At 42.4% G+C, this 21,336-nt stretch overlaps 1 long non-coding RNA gene across 1 annotated transcript in view; it reads right to left on the bottom strand.

Annotated features, from left to right (window-relative positions):
* Window positions 1–3,746: 3,746 nt before the first annotated feature.
* The window catches only part of LOC308472270, a 69,112-nt gene continuing 51,522 nt past the window's right edge, over window positions 3,747–21,336 (bottom strand). Inside the window, exon 3 of the long non-coding RNA XR_013983393.1 lies at window positions 3,747–8,456. This is a non-coding gene — a long non-coding RNA (uncharacterized lncRNA). The remainder of the gene's footprint in view (window positions 8,457–21,336) is intronic.

The following is a 21,336-nucleotide window of genomic DNA, read 5'->3' as shown; positions in this document are numbered from 1 at the left end:
TCATACTGTATCCCTGTTTTAAGATGGCACAAGTCCACTTCTCCCAACATGGTGTCTGTAGCTGCAATTTGTGTGTGGGACTGTCAAAAGGCTAGGAGGTACAATTCTCAACTAGTGAATTACAGCAGATTTTTTAAACAGGTTCTTAAGATATTTTCAGGGGATTTTTAAAAAGCCACTAATTCATAATATATGAATATTGAGATTTTTGTAGTTAGCATGTTTTATTTAGGCATAAACTAATAGTTCTGCCAAGATGGTGAGGTAAGGCATCATTGAAGACAGGGGATGGGAGATGTTATGTGTGAACAACGACAGATCTAATTGAGCTGAGCCCTCAAAACCTTTCAGCTCAATCTGCAGTTGCTGAGGGTTTTCTTAATACCAAGAGGAAAGTGGAACATGGTTTTCTGTGTTGCTGCATTGCTGTTGGGACTAGAAATCAAAGAGAGAACTGGATATATCCAGTCAAAAATGGCAAGAAAGAGCAGACTGTGAGGAAAGCCATCTTATTCCTAAAGTGGTGGGGCTATTGTTTGCTGAGCCCAAACTTATCAATTCTGTAATGTCTTCTGCTCGCTGCCAAAATACAGGTTTTGTTGTTAACTTATCCCCACTCCTCTCACAGGGATCATGGCCACACACTTCTCTCCACTGTTGCGAGATCACAAAATCCACCCACACCACTTGTGGGTTTCCAAATGCAAGCTCTGCATTCCAGAAGCATGTCAGGGGAAGGATGGAAGCTGCTTGGGAGGTTTTGAGCAGAAAAAACCAGCTGCAGGGAAAGTCAAACAAATAACAACCCTCCCCTCCAAATAACAGATCCCTGAGGCACCTTTTCATTAACAACAGACAAACATCAGTGGTTCATTAAAAAATATTTGTATGTAACATGTAGTTTGCCCCTTTGTTTGCTAGGAAACTCACTGTGCCTGGTTTCCATTTTTCTTTCTGAAACAAAAAGAAAATATTCCCTTTTTTTAAAAAAAGTGACCTTTCCCTTAAAAATTTCACCCACATGCTTCTGTTATCATTGCTGAATGTGCACATATGTCTAAGGGAAAGCTGGGTCATAGTTAAAAGCATGTGATTACAACCCTTCCTGTCATTCAAGTATATCTAGACTCACATACCAGAGGCTCTTAGGTAATGGGTAATTTGTTAAGAGTCCAATTGGTATGGGCTCCTCCCACATACATCAGGGAAGAAATGCAGAGGCCAGATTTTCCATTCCCTCCTCCATAAAAAAATATAGCTCATGGCAATGTGAGAGGCTCCCTCCAATATTGGCCCATCACACACTGTCTCAGATGCTGATTCGCTCCTTGGCTGAATATTGCAATGGTCATCTTATAAAGAAACATATATATGAGACAATGCTGGAATGACCTTTTCTGTTGCAAGGCACCATTTTATTGCAGTCTTGTATTCCCATCCTTGCAATCAGAGCAAAATCACCTGCTTTGGGCCATTTGAAAATGGTATGGTCATCCTCCCTGTCCACCACCTTCTTCTTCTTCTGCTACTATAATTTATATGTTTAAAGGAACCAAAACAAAATGGTATGGTCATACTCCCTCTGATTTTTAAAAACACTATGCGTGTATGTGCCATTCTGTTTGGTAATTGGGGTATCCCCATGATGGAACAGCTTGTTTCCTTCATGGGGATGAATCTCTTCATTATGGTATGGTATGACCATACCATACCTGCTTGTGAGGTTTTGAGGAATTTCTAAGGCCTTCTTGCTTATCACTGCTGAAAACAAAGTGTTGGGACAGATAGATGGATCTTTGGGCAGGTCCCATAAGGACATTTTTAAGGCCCATGGACACCAGATGACACATGGGAAGTTATCCTGATAACACACACACACACACACCCTTGAAGAACTAGACTTCATGTATTTGGTGATTGCCAGCGCTGATCACCAGTATTCACCTCTCCAGCCAATATGTCTTCTTCACATTGACTTTCAAAAAAATGCATGGCAGAATGAGTGAGAGTATGTGTAGGAAGCATGTCTCTGTTTACTAGTTGTGAGAGAAGATTTATAAGCTACATATTGTTCTGTTTGAAAAGCAGCAGTAATTGTTAATTATGAATAATAATTTATATTTAGTTTTGTTTTGTGTCATTAGTGCCTTTCCATTCCCAAAACACTCAGAGAGCACCATGCCTTAGAATTAAAAGCACGAAGACCAGGGAGAAGGGTCGGTGGAAGAGGACTGGAAAAAATTTAAAATATATCTTCAAAAGCATTGTAATATTAAAGACTGTTAGAAAGATGTTGGAAAAAGAAAATTAGGCAGTTTTGGTAGATATGAGATAAAGGATTAAGTAAAAATGAGCTGATGAAATGATGAAACAAAGGATGTTTAATTATAATATTTTAAATTAAAATACGTAAATGAAAATAAGGTTGGAAGGATTTGCTGAAAAAAACGATTTGAACTAGAATACAAAATTGGGAGGCGAGAGGAGGTCAAGGAAATAAGTAAAGGGAAAAAGTTATGTAAAGGTTTAATTTGCTTTTGTTGTATTTTAATTCAACGCTTTTTTATATCTTTTGTTCTGCTTTTTTATCCTATTTTATTGTCTTTTTTTCTGTTTACTTTTTGCTCTGTTATGGCTATGGTTAAATTTATTTTTGTATTTTGTACTGTTTTTTCTGTTGTTGTTTTTTGTAACTTTAAACTTGGAATAAATATCATTAAAAAAAAAAAAGAATTAAAAGCACGTGACACCTGGAGGTACTAGGAGGGGACAAGTTTCCTATTCCCCAAACCTACTGGCCCATTTGACAGCATCAATAGGGCAACAGCATCACCCCTCAAGAGTTGCTGCAGGTGGTATGAACCCTGCCAGAAAGGTCTAAAAATGGAAACACATGTGGCGGCATCTTTCATACTTTCCTGTCCATAAAGCAGAACTGCACTAACATGAAAGTTTTGAAATTTTGTTGGCATGTGCACACATGCCCTAGAATTGGCATCTTTGGTGTTTTTACCCATTCCTCAAAACTCTCAAAGTAAAATATCTGTGTGGCCATAGATCCATGCTGACTTCAGTGCACATGCAGTGTGAGTGAATCCTAAAGGATTCAGTGCACAAAGTCTGCTGTTTTACACATTGCAGGTAGTAAGACTCATTTTCTTCTGTTAAATTGGATAGCCTTGGCTTGAGCCACAGTATGGGGGTTCACCCTTAGCCTTGTCTCTGCCAAGGTCGCGTAAATCTCCTGGCCTGTCCATCTTTTGTTTCCATGAAGGCTCCTTACTTGGTTGGCAACCCTAGAAGATCAGGGTTCTCAATTGCTCAGTGAGTCTCCAGAGAACTTTCCTGACTGCAGAACCGCATTTTTGCTATGCAAGGGGAGGGAATCGCATGGCCTTAGGAGTGGAGGCTAAAGCTCACAACCACAACCAGCTCCTCTGTGAGATTATACATACATTAACATGGTTACTTTAAAAAATAATAATATTGTTATACTGATGCATAGCAGCAGAGATGAACCTTTGACAATGTGTAACAGTGCAGGGAGAGGGGCATTCAGACAGTGATTCTTGTGGGAATAAAGTATTCCTGTTTCATTTTATTTATTTATATTAATTTTATTACAGATATTTGTATCCCATTCCTCAGTCCACATACTTTCAGAGCGGCTTGAAATTTTAAAAAGATATAAGCATAAATAACATCTTTAATAATTTAAAAACAGCAGGATCAGCAAAATTTAAATAAAATACAGGAAATTCCCAACATAAAAAGAGATCTAAGAGTTTACACTGAAAGTCATGGGCAAATGAAAAGAGCCTAGATGGGGAAAGTGCTCTACAACCAGGGTGCCACAACAGAAGAGGCTCTTCCCCTGGAATCCACCTTCCACACTTAAGAAGATCCAGGGAGTTAGTGAAGGGCCTCTGTGAATTATCCTATAACTTGGACATTTTCATGTAGAAGAATGCAGCCCTTTGGGTACATGGATCCCAAGTGCTTTAATTTGTTTATTCAATACACCCCCACACCCCCCCCCGCTGTATCATAAAGATATATTGTAGCAGTTTACAACAAAATAAGACATCAAACCGAGCAATAAAATCATAAAAAGTTAAAAGCAAAAATAAATTAAGAGCAGACATTAATAGACCATTGTCGGGGGTTTAATTGCCTGCATAGGCCTGGTGGAACAGAAACGTTTTCAGCAGGCAGATAAAAGTTGACACAGAGGGCCCCCGCTGAATCTCTATTGACAAAAGACACTCCTGCAGATGATCTCAGTGATTGAGCTGGAATATAACGGTTTGGGCAATCTCTGTCATATCCTGGACCCAATTTGTTAAGGGCTTTGTAAATCAATGCAAGAACCTTGATGGGCAGCCCATGTGATGTCATCAGGAAGGGACAACTTTGTTTGGAGTTAGTTGTAATAACACTGAACACATCAGACCATCCCAGGTTTCTTGATAATGGAGTGAGAACCAACACACTGAATGATGGCAGGAAAGGGATCAGCAGTCAGTGCAGTTGTTTGCAGTGGCAAGGAATATTAACCAACCAATCTCCATTAGTAATCTTGCTGCTGCATTGTGTATCACCTGGTTTCTTAGTAGTCTTCAAGAATTATCCCCTCATACAAATTGCTATACACATCCAAACAAGATGTTACCAGAGCATGGATAGCCATAGCCAGGCTATTTCTGCCTAGTTGCAGCAGCTGCACCACCCGTGGTTGGTAGAAGGTGCTTTAAGCTGCAGAAGCTGCTTGGGCCTCCAAAGAGAAAGCCAGATCTAACAACACACCCAAGCTGTGGAGCTGATCCTTAGGGGGAATGCAGCCCTATCCAGAAGAGATTGAGTTCCTTCATCTTATCTCAACTGAGCTTCAGTTTACTGGCCCTCTTGGGGACTCCACATATTTAGCACATCTGCTAATTCACCTAAATCTGATGAAAAGGAGACCATGAGATTAGATATCATCCTCATATTGTCAACACCTCATTCCAAACCTCCAGATGATATCATTCAGTAGTTTCACATAGGTGTTAAATAGCACAGAGGACAAAATAGAACTCATAGGACCTCTTCCATTAGGCAGAGTGATAAGCTCCTGGCATCGCTTTCCAGAAATGGCCTTCAAGATAGAAGTGGACTCACAGGAATGAAACACTCCACTTCCCATTCCAGATACCCTATCCAGAAGGATGATCTTGTTACTGGTATTCCAAGCCACTAAATGGCCAACAAGAATGAGCAGTGTTGCTGTCCCCCCATGTCCTTCTCTTGGCATAAGCCATTCATTAGGCTGACCAAGGCTGTTGGAGTTCAGACCTAGACCTGAAGCCAGAATTGAAATGGGACCAGACAAATAATGTGCAAATGCATGCCTCAGTTTCTCAGTTGTTAAATAAACACATAAAATGACAGAGAGCTACAATCCAATGACATCAGTGACTATTGAAGTAATCTCTATGACAGCAGGTGTGGACCTGGAGACAGATAACTACTTGAGAAAAGGGACATAGGGATTTATGTTCCATCTCCAGAATGAATGCATTATGTGGATTTGGGCAAGTGATTATCTCTCAGCCTCAGCTGGACATCCTTAAAATGGGAATGGGAGTGATCTACCTCTCAGGAATATTTGAGGGAAAACACAAGGATTTTTGCAATGCCCTTTGCCCATTTAAAGAGCTATATATATAGTGGTGTTATTATACCAGCCTCCTGAAACCTACTTGTACAAAGCTGCAGAAGTGACTGGCAGAATGCACAACATGCCCCCAGCATCCTTAAGCACCTTAGTGAGAGATTTTGTGAGACAATGCAAGCCTGCAGTATTAGCACTTGAAGCACATTAATTTTAATAATAGTTATCAGAAAATAGCACTTTTATGGCACAATATTATGCCAGGGGATTTACAACAGACTGAATCATGCCATTCGTAATTAAAGTTATTTTCATTTCTAATTTCATCTTAATTTCATTCCAATAAAAGATATGACAAATACTACATTAAAATATAAAAACCATTACTTCAGACAATTTCCTTGTGTTAGGCTGTTACGGAACACAAAATCTCCACGCGAATCATTGGCAGCACCAGAAGGGAAAGCATGACCGGTGACAGGCAAGGCTCTCCTTCAGTCCCAGGAATGATGCCGTCTTGCCGCCGTCGGCTCCAGCAGCAGTGAACAGGCCATGCAATCAAGGCAGCTTCCCACGTTCCCAGACTTCCCAACACGGGAGCACAGCTGTGTCTGAGAATGTAATGCAGGACTTGGGAGATTGCCAGCTCAGAGAGAGGAGGTACTGCTGCTGACAGGAATGACGAGGAATCAGTGCCGTAACCTGGGACATGTCCCTTCTCTGTAACATTCCCTTGAAACAGGGAAAGAAAATGTTAGCAAGCATGTTTTAAGAATTCTTCCCTGAGTCCCTGTTGGAGTCCCCATCTCAAGCCCTTTCTTCTGGACCAATAATAAGTGGTTGGAAAGTACCTAAGAAGAACAAACCTATACATGTCCATGAGGGAAGAAAGCCATGGTTCAGGGGAAGAACGCATGCGTTGCATGCAGAAGGTCCTTGGTTCAATCCCCAGCATATCTAATTAAAAAGGATTCATTCAGCCTCCCTCTGAAGTGTGACCGCAGCTGAATAGGCGTGCACCACTGATCCACGTCCTTTCATTTTATTTTGAATTTTTATATTGTGCTTTACTGTACTCTTGCGTTATACACCACTTTGATTTTTTTTTTCATGTTAAGCAGTATATACACTTGTATAATAAACAAATGAATAAAAATGATCCCTTGCAGAAAAGCTTCCTATAGGCATCTCATATGCCGCTGAGGAAAACAAGGAGCTAGACAAGAGAAGCCGTTGGTTTGATCCAATGAGAGTCTTAAGATCTTAGGTCATGTTTTTATCCTTCCTACCTTAATCAATCAATGGCTCTGGGAAGGCAACAAGCACAAATTAAAGAGCTAGAATTTGACTTAGGGCTTATCCACACTTGTGCCATGCTTTTCAGGCACAGGTCTGTATCTAAGCAGAAGTGTGGATGAGCCCCAGGTCACCAGGTGACCTCAGCCTAGGCACTCTCTTCTCTCAACCCATCCGGTCTCATGGGGTTGATGTGATGGTAAAATGAAGGCCATGCTCCATGGAAGAAAGGTAGAGTATAAACATAATAAATGCATAAATAATGTTGTAATCCTAGCTCCACTTTCTTAAAAGTAAGCCCCATTTAATTCAATGGAATTTACTTCTGAGTATACAGGATTGCAGCACATGGAGATGTCAGTGGAGAAAGATCAGGAGAAGAGGAGGTGGGGTCACTGTGTGCATGCTCTCTACCTGGTCTGAGCCTCGCTCCTCACAAATTATTTTAAATACCTGAAGAAGAATTGATTTCCTGTGCTTTCCTTACATACTGTATTGTGTGAGCAAATGTATTCTTGCCTGCTTGTTGATCTGATCAACAATGCTGAGAACCAACAGAACAATCCTATGCAGGATTCTGAACACACTTACTAGGAAGTAAACCAGTTTTATTCAATGAGATTTATTTCTGGGGGGGGGGGGGGATATTTCTCAGGAATAGATCTTAAGGCTGCATTGGGGTTTTGCTTCCATGGCTCTCTGAATCTTGTCCCTTCTATTTTTGACCAATAAAAGTGCTGTCAGCTACATGATTTGTTTTAGGAAATCTCGAAAAATATATATCTTGATTTACTGAGGCCCACCCAGGATGCCATTTGAGAGTGCCCTGCTCTTCATTTTATCCTGCAGTGGAGATAATGCTTGGCTCACAGAAGGTATGCAAAGGATTAGCAGTCAGGGAATATTTGCAAAGTGTTTAGAAGGCAAAGCAAACACCATATGTACTAATACGGTTATTATTATTTATGTAGGGCCATGAGGGTGATCAGTTAGTATGAAACAAATAGAAAGAAAAATGCTGCAAATCTTTTCACAATCCAAATGATTATTATTAACAGTGGAAAGCAGGAAATATATAATTGAGGGGGGGAGAATAAGAATAAAAAGGCTGTTAACAGCAGTTCTATACCCCGGCCCGAAATACTTATTTCCCTCTCTGTGTCAGTAATGACACTTCCACTTGCCTGATGTTGAGGGTAGCTGAAATCTGAAGACCACAGACTTGATTTTATTGTGTTTGAATAACAATGGCTGCTTAGCATAAATAAATTGCATTTCACTTCACATTTACAAGAGAATTTAACAAAAGAGGAAATAGGCCATAATCTGTATTAAATACTTTGGTTGTTCCTTAACCCTGAACTACACCAACACACGTAACTCAACCATCATCCACACAAATAAATAGAGTCAAATTGCAGACCTTGTTCATACACCCGTCCTCTCTTAATTTTCTTGAGGTCTCATTTCCAATTGACTTCCATTGGTGTTTTTCTAAAATGACAATCTGCAGGACAAATGTTTCTGTCAGGAGCTGGAGTCAGGACTAGGTCAGCAATAAAAAACACCGGTATCAGCAAAGTTTACTCTTTATTCAAAGAAACCCCAAAAAAGCGCAGGCCTAGTGATTACAGCAACTCTTCCCAGTAGGTCTTGCCCTAATGAGGCAGTTCTGACGACTGAAGATCCCCACCATCCACCACTCTCTAAGGCTCCTCTCCAACAGCCTAAGACTCCCTCGTCTTGTCTCTCATTGCTCCACCCTCTTCATTTATCTGTGTGTTCTGGGAATCCAGGGGAGAGGGGAGCTGGTCACAGAAGGAAGGAGAGACTCGCTGGCTTCTTCAGCAGCCTGCCTCATCTCTGCCTCTTGCCCCCCTTCCTCTCCAGTCTCCACTTCAGCCTCAGAGTCTGCACTGCTCTGACACAGCCTCTTGCTGCTCACTAAACCCTGTTTCCTCTTCAGCTTTCAACACCTCCTCCTCCCAGTCTGGTCCCTCTTCTCCCTCTAACCATGCATCATCGTCCCACCACCCATCCTCTGGCCCTGAGCCTTCTTCCCTTGGGGGTTCCCAGCTGGTGCCTCCCACCACCCACTCCTCTGCACCCAGCCAGTCCATGACATTTTCCACTTTGGGAGATACGCGGAAGTGCAGAATTGCCTTGAATCACTTTGGAGACCCCTGATACGGAAAGACTGGAGGCATCCCACTTCAGCTCAAATGTATCAGAAATACTTCTGAACCATCCCAATTTGACTTGGGATTTGTCCAGATCCGATGCACACCCTCTACTTGAAAAGGTGGTGCTGGAAGCTATCCTCAGCTGCCCAATGTATCAACACTATTCTGCCTACCCGCACATCAGCACAATACTTTTGCACACATGCACACCACACACTTTAGTTTTGTTGTTGCCATAGGACTATAAGCCACAATCTTCTCTCTAAATAACATCTTTAAGCACAGTTCTCATCCCCATTTCCAGACTGTTCCATTTACAGCAGCCTTAAAGATGGCAAGTACATTCCATGCTTGTGTGAATGCAATGTTTAATAATGAATGACCACAATCAGCCTATGATTTACCAATTATTAATTACAGCACCTCCATTATTCTCCCCCCCCCCCCGCTCACCTCCTCCTCTCACTAGAGATGCCACACCATGGGAGCTGGCAATTGTTTCTTAAAATAAACAATGCAGAGGTCTGTCACTGTCATACATCAGAGACACAAGTCATCCACCGACAGAGAGCGAGAGAGATAAGCCATGGTGTTTGATGTAGGGCGCTTAGCAGACAGGCATATGGTAACTCTTTCTGCATCTGGACAATTAATCACAGATGCTTCCTTTAACTTACTACAACCCAGCCTCCCTCCCCCCACTCAAAAAGGATAATGGGACTAGGCAAACATTTGAAATATATTGCTGACTTCAAGCCCGCTGCTCTTTCCCCTCTGTGGGCTTTCCAGGATTCTTAAGGGGACTGGAACAATGCCAGAGCAAGGGCTGATGCTAGAGGCATCACTTGCTCAAACTGTATCTCTTTATTGCCTATCGGAGGAGGGCATTTCAAAGGAACAAGAGATGGGGCTACAATTAATGGGAAGGGGAATATGCTGGGTACACAAGGAATGTGCCTTATACCAAGCCAGGCTGTTTGCCCATCTAGCACAGCATTGGCTACTCTACTCTGATTGACAGGCGCTGGCTTTCCAGGGTCTCAGGCAGAGTTTTAGTTCTGAATAAGACAAATCATCCCTTCTCCATTGTACTTCTTCTATCTTTCAGTGCTGATTCATACATGCAGCAATTGCTGTCTCACCCTGCATGTAATGTGGATTGAATCTGCAGCAAATACTGGAAAGATAATCCAAAAGTACTTGTCTGGTTGCTTAAAATACAAGTTTTCTTGCTTCGGTACCAATATCTAATTTAATAAAATTAACGGTGTTGAGGAAATTAGCATTGTGTTGATAAAAGTGTCCAAAATCACCCAGTGGGATTGACCTTTCTGACAGCAGCTTTCTTATTCTTCCCGCTCTTTATTCCACACATCCTCTTGTTTAATACAAACCAAATCTATCAATTTTCATTTGACAAATATTGGAGGGCATGCTATTGTGCAGCTTTGATCTGGCAACTCTAAGCAGGATTATTTGTCAGTGACAGCACGCTAATGTTAAGCAATTACCCATTTCTGGGATAAGTGCTACATTTCGGATGTCAGAAGTGGAGACGGCTTGGAAACAGCCCCAGGAACCAGGTAGCACCATCTCCCTTCTCATCAGACACTGGATTCAAGCAAGGCTATCAGGAGCCTGCCAGTCAGTTAATGCAGCAAAGACACACATACACAGACGCGAGCACACGCACACACACTTTTCCAGGAAATTGCTTGGCACCATGCAGTGCTGACGTCTGCCTGTGATGTTGTAAAATGCAGTGTTTTGACATCACTACAGGATCACAGCAAAGAATTCACTGAGGCTGGAAGAGTGGAACTGAATGGAAAATGGCTTGAGTGAGGGGAATGCAAAATAGCTCTGCTTGCTCAAAAACATGGAATGGAGCATGACGGAAATCATGCGGATGGTTAAGTCTGAGGAATGACTGAAGAGAGCTAGGAAGATTTGTGCACAAGAGAAAATAGGCTGCTGCCTCAACATGCTCATGCCGTAGTTAAACTCTAGCAGCACTCTTTGTCCTTTTTGCTTATAAAGACTAATGACTGATTCTGTACACACTGGAGTCTGTGACCTTTTGGGTGTGCAGAGTGCTTGTGCTTTCCAAGTGCATAGATCTGAAGCTCCTTTGGTATCATTTCATGGCTGTGGCTCCTCACTTCCAGGGTTCCAGGGACAGCTGCAGGGTGCTTTGACTTTGGGTGCTTAAGTTACATCAGTTTATGTTCAAATGCATACATGTTGAGCATAGGGAAGGAGGTAAGTACTCAGACTGTGTTGCTCTGTAAATCAGCATCAGTACACAGTCACTGAGGAACCACCTTCAAGCTCTTTTTCCTAGACAGAAGCAAAATGCAGACCTCCGTCTCCTTTGATGTCCACACTGCAACTCCCAACTGCTTTCTCTCCAGCCTCCTCCCATTCATGATTGTGAGGTGTGTCATAGGTGGCAGCGGCCACCAGCCACCAGCACCACACATGAGGAACCTGTGGCCCTCCAGATTGTGTTGGGCTCCAACTTTCATCATACCATGACCATTTGCTATGTTGGTTGGGGCTGATGGGAGTTGTATTCCAGTAACATCTGGAGGACCATAGGCCAGCCATCCCTGATCTATGTTCATTCAAACAACATAATTTAGCCATCAAAAGCGATTGAGCAAAGAAGCGATCTTCTGTTAGTTGTAGAAACATAAGCTGATTTTCTGTGCTCATTAGCAAGCAATCAAGCAAAACAAAAGATGATTGTCTCTTCAGTTGACATAGCACAATAGCATTTCCATTGATATCCGTACTGTGTTATCAAAAATCCAGAAGCCATCTGCTCCCATGTACACATCCTAATGTAGAGATGACCTTGAGCTCATCTTGGTCCCCAAGTATTGTACGATCAAAAACTTAGATTTCAATAAGCTATTACATTTACTCCTATGGAACAACTATAGCAGGGGTCAGCAACCTTTTTCAGCTGTGGTCCGGTCCACCGTCCATCAGACCATGTGGGGGGCCGGACTATATTTTGGGAAAAAAAATATGAAAGAATTCCTATGACCCATAAATAACCCAGAGATACATTTTAAATAAAAGCATACATTCTACTCATGTAAAAACACCAGGCAGCCCCCCACAAATAACCCAGAGATGCATTTTAAATAAGAGGACACATTCTACTCATGTAAAAACACGCTGATTCCCGGACCGTCCGTGGGGCAGATTGAGAAGGCGATTGGGCTGCATCTGGCCCCCGGGCCTTAGGTTGTCTGTTGTTGTTTAGTCGTTTACTCGTGTTCGACTCTTCGTGACCCCATGGACCAGAGCACACCAGGCACTCCTGTCTTCCACTGCCTCCCACAGTTTGGTCAAACTCATGTTCGTAGCTTCGAGACGATTGTCCAACCATGAAGACTGTCCAACCAACTGATCCATGAAGGGGTTAGGTTGCCTACCCCTGAATTATAGGATAGAGGTAGTCATTTGTCCAAGGCTACTCCAAGAATCCAAAGTTATTGGTTGAACCTGGGCAAATTACAGTGCTACCAGACCACACTGGCTTAACTGGTATTGGAATAAAACAATTTATGCCAGTAAGATGGATAAGCATGGACTTTATTCATACAAGACAGGGCCAGCCAAATACATTTTGCTGCCTGAGGCAGAACAGCAAATGATACCATCCCCAGCCTAGGTGCTTAGTACCCAAAGCCAGTCAAGTTATTCTGGCAGCTTGGCTGGCTGAACAGATGGGAGTTGATGTCCCATTAGCAGATTGGATTTGGTCTACTAAACAAGAACAAAGAAAAGTACAAAGAAAAGAAATCAGCGATTTATTGGTTAAAATATGAGAGAAGCATAAATACTTCACAGCACCAGAAATTTCGCCCTTGGCTTCAGTTATTAATAGTGAGGGTTTACAGGTCGCAAGAGAATTAGAAGATTGTTCCAGCTGGTGTAAAGCAGGGAGGGGGAACCTGCGGCTCTCCAGATGTTGTTGGACTCCAACTTCAAGTCAGCATGGACCAAAGTAAGGGATGGTGGCAGTCACAATCCAATGACATCTGGAGAGATGAAGGTTTCCCAACCTCAGTTTAAAGGATGATCCACTAGATTTAAAGGTTTTCTATTGAATGGAATTATTTCATCATATCTCCAGTTAGTTGGGAAAAGGCCATTCATAAAGTTTCTGGGGATGAAGTCAAACCACTGCACTGACAGCACTAAAGTGACTTCCCCAGGGTGCAAGTCTGGGCAGTGTGTATGGAGGTCCTGGGCTGCCCAGATGAAAGGACCTCCCTCTTGGCCTCACTGATGTGGGCATAACTGCCATCTCTTGATGTCCAGGCTTCTCAGTCTTGGCTGCAGAGCCATCATCCAGAGTGACTGGTAAGGTAGAGTATAAGGAGTGGCCCAGTTATTGCTGAACCCCATTTGCTGCTAGCTCATCAAACCTCTGTATGTAGAGCCATAGGACAGACACCAGAGATTAGAGGGTCAGATGTAGGCAGTGCTTCATTTGGGATACTCTGTATACATAGAGAGAGACTCTTGTGTATAGGGGGAAACCTTAATAAAACTAGGATTTTACTTTGTTAGAAGGACCTTTAATTGGTTCTGGAGGATTGATTCTAAATTATGTCCTGACACACACAAGATCAATAAGTCCATTAAAGCAGAGGCAACTTTGCAAAACTACTATACTCATCACCTCGTTGCCTTGCGCCCCATTTTGTGTGTCACCCCCATCATGCATGCATTCAAAATACAAGGTACGTCTCTCATTACTGCCCCCTAACCTATTAATTCCCCTCTTTTTAACCAAATCATAAAACATGTGGCTGTTACATAAATGATGAATGGTTTTAAGGATGTGGGGGACAAATCACACTCAAATGTTTCCCTTGTAGCTGTGGGTAGAGGTAGTGCGGAAGCAACCCAGGATCATCAGAGCATGGGGAAGGGCTGTGGTAACTCAGCAGAACCAGCACATGCAGGACCTCTACAGAGTTGGGAAAGCCCTTTGCATGAGACCTTGGACAATTCCATCCAGTCAGTGTAGGTATTGGGCTAATAATAACAATAATAATACAATCTAAGGGCTAAATTTCCCAGAGAAAGCTAATACCTGGCTCTGAAATTCTGTTGAGAGGTTCTCAAAAGTGATTAATTTCTTCACTATATATGTAGGCAAAAACGTACAATAAAAGGATAGCTTCTTAGTACAGTGGTACCTTGGATGTCGAACTGAATCCATTCCGGAATTTTGTTCAACTTCCAAAACATTTGGAAACCAAAGTACAGCTTCTGATTGGCTGCAGGAAGCTGCTGCAGCCAATCAGAAGCCGCAGAAGTCGTGTTGGATGTTCAGGTTCCAAAGAATGTTCGCAAACTGAAACACTCACTTCTGGGTTTGTGGCGTTCGGGAGCCAAAACATTTGACTCACGAAGGATCCAAGGTACGATTGTATTCTAAACCATTTCTAAGGTTTGCCTTCTTTAGTCTTGACTTGCCTCTTCCCACTTCTGGGCACAAGTTGCCCTCACACTTATGGAAGTGGATAGTTATCCACTTGGAGGGTGGACTCGCGTTGTTGATGTCACGTCTTGCCCTGACATCCACCAGTTGAGTGCAAGAGTTCCAAGCATGATGAGCCCCTTACAAGTGAGCAGTTGCTCATCATCACACATGTTCTATCTGAATGTGAGCTTTTCACAGGCATCTGGTTGGCCACTGTGAGGACAGAATGCTGAACCAGATGAGCCTTTGGCCTGATTCATCAGATTTCTCATATTCTTACAGGATTTCTCCTCAGACATCTTTCTGAAATCAGTGGGGATTAGCAGCGCTTAACTTTAACTGGACTGTGGCCTGGAACATTAACTACACAACTACAATATAGAGGAGGGGAAACCATATAAATATCATTACTACATTTATTGCATTGCAATGCTATTAAGGTTAACATTTTAGAAGCCTGGTAAAACATTTAGCAGTCCACACCTTATAAACGGTGCGCTCAGGGGAAGAGCTAAATGGAGCTCATGTCAAAGCAAATATCATTGCCCACTGAATTATGCACACCTGCTCTTTCTTCAAGAGGCAGGAGATCCTAGAATGTCTCTCCATCCAAGCACCAATTGGATGTATAGCTAGTTCGGCTTTACTGCCTGACCTCTGCTCTCGATAGCTTCCTAGGCAATTAAGCTTCCTGAGCACAGGCTATCAGGAATCATCTTTAGGAATTCATATTGACATTAAAAATAAAGCCCCTATGTACCTATTAATCGAAATCATTAAATTTAATGGGATGTTAAATAAATACCAACTAATTATGGAAACATATTTGCCAAGGTTTAGCAGTGGAATAGATGCCATCAATTACATAGTTATTAAACCTCAAAAAATCTACACACTTAATAAAGAACTGACATTTAAATAACGTATTAACAGTTTTATAAAGCATTGATACAGCTAGTGTTTGAGGAGGGCTTTCCGTTTAGAACATTTGACTTTTCTTGAGTGCCTCGCCCTGGTGCAACATGGAAAAATAACTCTGTCTTAGACAGCTCTGGCCACAAAAGCAACACAGTTTTTAAAAGGAAAAACTCACTCTTCTGCTAACAAGGATAGCTGAAAGGGTCAAAATATTAGATTGGTGTTTTCATTGCCCTCTGCTAACATCATAAGGTATCCATTATTTCAAAGTGCTGACACCTACTTGAGGTTCACATCTTATCACATAAAGGTTACCCTTTATTTTAAGACATCATAGGTCCAAAAATGTCAAAAGAACAGCTCACCAATCCACTGATTTGAAATAAAAAAGTAAGGGAGGTGATACTGTTTGTCTTGTTGGTTCAGGTGATGGATTCTCCCAAGTTCCTCCCAGTGAGCTTCCCTGAAAGATTTAAATCTTCTTTATATATCCCCAGGTTTTTCATGCCCAAGGTCTCAAAAATTGTTAACTCGCCTCTAGTCAGGCCAATTTAAAACCACTGCTGTGTAATAATTCACTGAGATCTGCAATGTAAAGCTTGATTAAATAACTTATAGATAACTCCACATGCAAGAGCCAGGGAGAGATAAAAGGCGCAATAGAAGTACGAAATGGTGGGACAGAAGAAAAGGCTCCAGTTGCTGCTGCATTGACAGGCAGCCAGTGCCCTGGGTTTTTAGTGCGTTGTGCGGGGAACAGAATGAGAATTTATTCCAAGGGAGAGAAAAAGCTTCTGTTCTGAATTGATTAGAGGTTTTTAATTCCTGTAAAAGCATCATGAGGAGGAGAAAAAAAAAGCAGTATCTGAGTCACTTTGGTTTGAAAAGCTGCTGGCACTCTCTATCTCCTTCTTTCTCCCTCTTTCTCCCTCCCTCCCTCTCTCACAGAGAAGCTGTCTGGATCCCAAAGAGGTATCACCTGAGCAGCATTTTCCACAATAAACTTGGTCCAGTTAGCTTGACAGCAGAACAAAAAAACAAGTCAGTACCACCAGCCACCCCATATATTTTGATGCTTTCTTTATCCTTCAGATATGCTCATCACACATATTCATAGGCCACCTTGGTAGCTCTGAGTGTTGTTGTTTTAAACAGCTACCTAAGTTCATCACATACAATTTATTCTCCTTCCCCCCCTTTGCCCCAATTAGCCCATCTCTCCTACAGCTTTCCCCCACCCCCAATAGTCTCATGTTAGTAGAGCAACCTGGTACCCGCCAGATGTTTTGAACTACAAATCCCACCAGAGATTTCTTAGTGCAAAACATCTGGAGGGCATCAAATTCTGGAAAGCTATGCTAGCTGCAAAATGCATAGCTGCAAAATGGTTAAATTTAATTTTTTTATCGTTTAGAATAACATCAAAAGAGGCAATAATCCTCCGTTTGAGAGTCCCCTGGGCTGGCTTTGTGTGAGAAGGTGGGAATGTGAGTGAAGAAAGACCAGTGAAAAGGTATTTATATATAAATAATCCCACACGAGAGTGAATTTAAGATTTAAAATATATCTTAAAGATATATCTACATCTCTGAGGACTCTTCTTTTTTTTTAAGGTGAACCCAAATTATTTGGCAGGTTACAAAATCTGACATTGAAATGGCAACATGTAGACCTGAAGACAAGACTAATTGGCCTGTGAATGATTTCAGAGCAGGAAAGATGGAAAGAAGCACCAACCTAGCTAGCCAGCTTGCTACAAGCAGCTGGTCATGCTGACCTAACTGTCCCCTGGCATTTATTTGCCCACTTTCTTTGCAAGAGACCCCCAGGTGCTCCTGTAATTACATCAGGCGGTTTATGTTAGGTGAAGCCCCCTCCACTATCCCTACCTACCCTCAGCATGCCTGATATTCCTGGTACCTTGTAAATGCAAACTCATTGCTGAAAACATTACCATGCAAAGGCAGGCTTTTGGAGTCAGCACGACACCTGCAATAACAGCTGAGAGCCAAACGCTTGCTTTTGTGCCAACCGAGTGGTACCTGTATCTTTTCACTGTGTGCATGAGCAATTCCCAGCCCAAAAAGAAAAAAAATGGCTCAAGGGAAAACAGTTCAGAAATTCTTCCCCATCCCTTTGCTCTTCTGCTTCAAAATGAAGCCTCATCCGCTGCAGGTAAGTGAGTAAGTGTGTGTGTGTGTGTTTTGGATGAATGAATCTAACGAGAGAGGGGGAGACTCATGGCTATAATGTGCAATTCTGTGCCTAGTACTGATCCATGCCAATATGATGTGGCCAAAGCATTACTCTGCAGCTGGACTGTCTGTAACCACTAGACTCTCAGGTCCCTTGCTGACCACAAGGGGGGGGGCGGTGGCTGTCTTCAATGTTTTTTAAAGCCCGATTCCCTCAGGATGACTCATTCCAACATGGGGATAGTGCAGGGATGAGGAATCTGTGATCTTTCCAGATGTTGTCAAACTCCAACTCCCATCAGCCCCAGTCGCCATGGTCAATACTTTGGCATGATGCGAGTTGTAATCCAGTATCAGCTGGAGGTTCTCAGGTTCCCCACCTCTGGGATAGGGCAATTTGGGCCTGCAGCCTAACAATTTCAAACATTTACACATTTCTGATATGGAAAGTGCCTCTGTGCTGAAAGGCTGCATGAAAATCACATGCAGTTCTTCACATGTGGTGACCACACACAGAGGTGTTTCCTTGTGTATCAAGCTGATGAATATCTGCTGAAAATCCAAGCACAGTGGTGACTTCCTAGCATTGTACCCATAACAAAACAGATGTCTTTGTTTTTCCATCTCTCTCTCTCTCTCCCTCTCTCTCTCTCCCTCTCTCTCTCTCCTCTCTCTCTCTCTCTCTCTCTCTCTCTCTCACACACACACACACACGTGTGTAATTTATTAAAATGTTTATTGACTTATCTTCACCGAGTTCAGATTCCAAAGCTGGTGTGTGTGCGCGTGCATTTTTATACAATTATAAAAATGCTAAAAGACAGCAATTATGCAGGCTGAATCAAAGCAATGCAATTCTGGCACCAGAAGGACCAACTTAGTGAGCCCCTGGAAGTAGGTGGAGCCAAAGCCAGGGTGCCACTGCAGCGAAACCTTTTCCCTTCTGGTTGAATTACACATTTCAAATGGAGATAGCAACTGGAGAAGGGCTTCAGTAGAAGTTCTTAAGTCACAGGCAGATGGGTAAGGAAAGAGGCACTCCTTGAAGGATCTGGGTTCCAATCTGTTAGGGCTTTAAAGGTAAATACCAGCTGCTGATATTGGGACTAGAAGCACAACAGGCAGCCTGTGAAATTCTTTTAAAATGGGTGCAATATGAGTGAACCTAGGTGTACTGATCATAATTCTGGCAGCTGAACCCTGAAGCTTCTGAGCAGCTCATAATGCAATGCTGTAATCCAGCTGGGAGGTTACCATAGAACAGATCATTGTGCCCAGACAATCCTGGTCCAGAATGGCCACAGCTGACTGAAGCTGGTAAAAGATACTCCATGCTGCCAAGGCCACCTGAGCCTGGAATGGTGAGGCTGCATCTAGGAGTACCACATACTGCTTATCAACTGTTTCAGGTGGAGTGCAACCCCACCCAAAGCAGAGTTCAAGGTGGCATACATGGACTGACGCAAGGTCACCAGGTGAGCTTCATGGCTGAGAGATGATTTGGATCCCAGTGTCCTGGGTGCTTTAACCACTACACCATACTGACTTTTCACTTGAGGGTCAAGGACAACCTTCCCCCATGCTACTTTTTAAAACCAACCAGAAGGTGATGTAGGTGTGGTTTCTGCATTCTGCCCTCCATAAGCCCCATTCATTCATTTTTCCACTTGTACAATAAATTCATGGGGCAGGGGAGAGAAGAACAGTACCCCTGGGAATTTCATGAATTGAGTGTGATGTCCTGCAAAGAGGCACATGCAGAGGAGCCCATTTTCAAACATCCCTGCAGGTATAGGATGGCATTGTTCAGCATACGTATGGAAGAATGACTGAGCTGGACTCTGTGTTAGAAATTTCTCATTCAGAGAGGCCCCTCTTCTGGCTGTAACTCTGGCTAATAGTCAACTAACCTTTACTCAGAGTAGACCCATCAAAGTACACAGACCTAAGTTAGTTCGTGGTCATTTATTTCAATGGGTCTGCTCTGAGTAAACGTTAGTTGAAGAAAACCCTTTTGCTTTAACCCTCACCAGGATTCACTGGGAAGTTACTCCTAACTCTGGCTCAGAACTCTGACGTCGCCTCCCCAGTTCAGACACAGCTTCCCCCAGGAAACATGGGGAGGCTGGGCAAAGTGCAGGGGGGCAGGGAGGTGCTGCAATTGCCTGAGCAACAGGGAAAGCTCAGCATAGCACAATCTCTGCCAAGTCATGGAGGCGATTAGCAAACGGCCCAGGGTAAATTAAATCACTTAATAAGCCATAAAATAAAAAGCAGCTATTGAACAGCCTGTAATAAAATACAGCATGTTTCTCTGCCGCTTACAAAGCCTTTAGTCTCTCTGCATCATAAAAAAACAAAAGCAGTTGTTAAGAAAGTGCCCTGTCACAAATGCTCACTCTTAACCAGGTGCATCTGTCTCATAAACGTCTACCTTGATCTTAGCCCTTCCTTTGCCACAGCTCTGCCCACCTGCAGTTCCTTCTATAAATCTCCAGTTCATCAACACACACCTGATATTGCTGATGCTCTCTCCCGCCAGATTCAGTTTCCTTTTTGTGTCCATTCATACAACCACTTCTTCAGCTTACTTCATCATGGATAGGATTGAAGGGTACAGATTCCCCGGAGAGAGCTTGCATGCATTCAGATCATATTTATTATTATTGCATTACATTTCTTTCCTCTAAGGAGCTCAGCATTATGCTTTTACATTGTTTTGTAAAGTGTTGTGCTATATTTTTTATGATACTGTGGAATATAAATACTTTTATAAATAAAATTATAAATAAATAAACATTGCAGGCCTGGCACATGCCGGAGGCATAAGGAGCATACTGTTTACCATCAGTGTTATTTTGGACCATTTCCCAACAGATGTGATGAAGAAACTCCCCATATCAATTGAGAATGGTGTTCCTCTTCTGATACATGACATCTAGATGGGAGGATTTGCTGCACAGTACTCTGGGAAATGGAGGAACACACTTCTAGCTCCAGGTAACTGAAAGGAAAGCCAATTCTCTGAAAAAAATGGACTCTTATTTCCGCACCCCAGATGAGTCCTGCTTGCAGGCTTCCCATTGTGAGCCCTGTTAGAACAGGATGCTCAAATAGAAGAGTGTTTGGCTTGGTCCAGCAGGACTCCTATGTTCTTATGAGTCTCTCTTCCCACAAGAGAGCTTTATATGTGGGGATAATTACAAGCCCTCTCTTTTTTCGTAATTTTAATTTTAATTTTGGTCATTCCAGGGACAGCGCATTAAGCTAAAACCATGTATAGTCAAAACACATTGGGTACAATGATGGGTGGAATCGCCAAAGTCTTTTTTCCCAGATGCCCACCCCCTTACTGCCCCCTTATTTTTATTTTTATTTCAAGTGTGTAAAGCTGAATGCACACAAGTTAAATGTTATCTACTGTATAGTTCCAGACAACTGTCCTTCATGAGCATATTATCCAAGAATGGTTTTCCAAAGGAATCCATGAAAAAAGGCTGGCTGCCAATCATGTTGCTTTACATTCAATAAATGGATGCCAAACTTTAGAAAAGTTAGCCTTTCTTTTTGTAAGCT

This window comes from Podarcis pityusensis, assembly GCF_964106645.2.
Source record: "Podarcis pityusensis genome assembly, chromosome: 2".
NCBI lineage: Eukaryota > Metazoa > Chordata > Lepidosauria > Squamata > Lacertidae > Podarcis > Podarcis pityusensis.
Note: the sequence above shows the minus strand (reverse complement) of the source record. Positions and strands in the feature narration are given on the sequence as shown.